This window comes from Spea bombifrons, chromosome 5 (assembly GCF_027358695.1).
Source record: "Spea bombifrons isolate aSpeBom1 chromosome 5, aSpeBom1.2.pri, whole genome shotgun sequence".
NCBI lineage: Eukaryota > Metazoa > Chordata > Amphibia > Anura > Pelobatidae > Spea > Spea bombifrons.
Genome location: NC_071091.1, coordinates 11015496 through 11018756, shown reverse-complemented (window position 1 = coordinate 11018756; position 3261 = coordinate 11015496).

Genomic DNA, 3261 nt, shown 5'->3' with positions numbered 1-3261 from the left:
AGAAGAACTAAGAAGAAGAGCGAAGAGGAGGCAAAGAAACTGAAAGAGGAAAGGTAGGAAAGCATAGAGTGACAGTGAGAGTGGATTGGTGTATATGTGTGGATTAGTATATATGTGTGGATTGGTATATATGTGTGGATTGGTATATATGTGTGGATTGGTGTATATGTGTGGATTGGTGTATATATGTGGATTGGTGTATATGTGTGGATTGCTGTATATGTGTGGATTGCTGTATATGTGTGGTTTGGTATATGTGTGTGGATTGGTGTATATGTGTGGATTGGTATATGTGTGGATTGGTATATATGTGTGGATTGGTATATGTGTGGATTGGTGTATATGTGTGGATTGGTGTATATGTGTGGTTTGGTATATATGTGTGGTTTGGTATATATGTGTGGTTTGGTATATATGTGTGGTTTGGTATATGTGTGGATTAGTATATATGTGTGGTTTGGTATATATGTGTGGTTTGGTATATATGTGTGGTGTGGATTGGTATGTGTGTGTGGATTGGTGTATGTGTGTGGTTTGGTATATATGTGTGGTGTGGATTGGTATGTGTGTGTGGATTGGTGTATATGTGTGGATTGGTGTATATGTGTGGATTGGTATATGTGTGTGGATTGGTATGCGTGTGGATTGGTATGCGTGTGGATTGGTGTATATGTGTGGAGTGGATTGGTGTATATGTGTGGATTGGTGTATATGTGTGGATTGGTGTATATGTGTGGATTGGTATATATGTGTGGATTGGTGTATATGTGTGGATTGGTGTATATGTGTGGATTGGTGTATATGTGTGGAGTGGATTGGTGTATATGTGTGGATTGGTGTATATGTGTGGATTGGTGTATATGTGTGGATTGGTGTATATGTGTGGAGTGGATTGGTGTATATGTGTGGATTGGTGTATATGTGTGGATTGGTGTATATGTGTGGATTGGTGTATATATGTGTGGATTGGTATATATGTGTGGATTGGTGTATATATGTGTGGATTGGTATATATGTGTGGCTTGGTGTATATGTGTGGATTGGTGTATGTGTGTGGATTGGTAAGGGTGTGAGAGTGATGGGTGTTATGCTGTACCATTTCCAATGTATTTTTCATTATATAATTATGCTCTAAAGTACATCATAACTCCCATCACTCTATACTGTTCCATACAGTGGCAGAGCTGGGAGGCAGAGGCCTTGCACCCTCACCGCAGGACTTCTGAAAGGTAAGTGAACTTCAAAGAGGGAGAGGGTAGATAGTTAGGAGGGGGTAGATAGGGAGAATGGAGTGAGACGGGGTACATAGGGCAATCATACTCCTATCATGCCAAGTAGTCTACGAGTACATCCTGGAATCTGCGGGCATGATAAGAATGTAATTGCTGTTAATCATATATTATATATATATATATATATATATATATATATATATATATATATAAATATTGTTATTTAATTGTTTTGTTATGTGTTATGGTGTGTGTGTGGGGGGGTCATATTCGGTTTTGGCCAGGTAAATGCTGCACTTTCGGTTTCAGTCCAGAATTCGTTTCGGTGCATCCCTACTACTAAGCCAGACAATGAAGTGGTAGGCCTACACCACATCAATGTTTGGCGTAGTATATAGTGATTGGGGTTTTGTTACAAGTTTTGATTCCTTTCTTTTTTTGGGATGGGGGGGCGCCAGACGAGTAGTCCGCACAGGGCGCCAGAACACCTAAGGCCGGCTCTGGTCCCTCCTTTGCAGCTATAACGGTTTCCACTCTTCTGGGAAGGCTTTCCCCAAGAGTTTGGAGAGTTTCTGTGGGAATTTTTGCCCATTCATCTAGTAGAGCATTTGTGAGGTCAGCTGCTGATGTTGGTCGAGAAGGCCCGGCTCTCAATCTCTGTTCCAGATCATCTCAAAGGTGTTGGATGGGGTTGAGGTCAGAGCCAGTAGGTGGGTGGACATGCCTTCAGTTCTATCTAGTTCTGGTGCTGGTCCTGTCCTCTCTGCCTCTTGCAATACCCCCCAAAACAGGTGTGCCAGTTTTGACACCTAAAATACTGTCAGGCATGTAATGGTGGCCGCAGAAATTTCTCGTGATCAAATCTCCATGCAGGTACTATGGGCAAATTTCTAGTGGGGCAAGTGAATCAAGAAAAATACTTACTACTTCTTAAAAACTATTACTTCCTCTTTATTACACCTTTACATGATAATCTAAAACCTCACTAATCTCAAATTCTATCTATATTTCATTTATTGACTTTTTGTGTCTGGTTTAAACTATTGAGTTCAGTGTGTAAGCGCCATATTAAACAATAAAACCATCAGCTCTCTCTAACATTTTATTCATAATCACAGAACACACCTCTCCACCTCCCACATATACTTGTCCAAAAATATCACAAATGCTTTATTCTCTCCACAGGCAAATGCTGCATTACAGAGTCAACGGAAAATATTTTCCATTTGTTTTTTACCAAACAGAAAACATATTTTATCCACTATATGTGAATTGCTGAGATTGAACCGTAAATAATGTACGTATGATAGAGATAACAATTGTGTTTACAACAGCATTCAGAATATGCATGGAAAAAAAATGTACACTAATTATTAAAAATAAATAACGCATTAAAAAAGCTTGCAGGGCTCCAGGCCGCTATTGGAGGAATTTCTGCTTCACAAAATTCTAAATGGTTTTGTTGTTATGTCAGGCTTAATGATGTTTGATGTGTCCAGTGTCATTGTCCATTCCTAGTGTTGGGTTTATTCTAGGTTGACCATATTTCCCCATTTTCAAAGAGCTGCCCCCCTGATACCTAATGCTAATATTTCAAAAGTATCTTGTGTTTACCTTTCAATACCATAAATGATGTTTAGTGTCATTACAAAAAATAATAATAAGGAATGATAAAACTCATAAAAAGCATGTCACTAAATAAATAAAAAATGGCACTGAACAAGGCTAAAATGTAGTGAATTTAGGTGAAGAGATAAATCAGCATAGGCGTAAGAGCTATTAATATGTACATATGCCCACAATTCTCTCTGCATGGTATTCTGTAACAAAATAAAAAACATTATAGACTTGCGTGTTGACACCCTGGGCATACATGGGCAGCTATATTGGCACCTACAAAGTTCAGTTAAGTACAGCTTTGTATACATACATTTGCTAGTGATTTGTGGCCAACAGTATGTTTGCATAGATATCTCCTTAATGCCCATTGACCTAATTTAAATAATCTGGTTAGTTGTATTCACTTTAT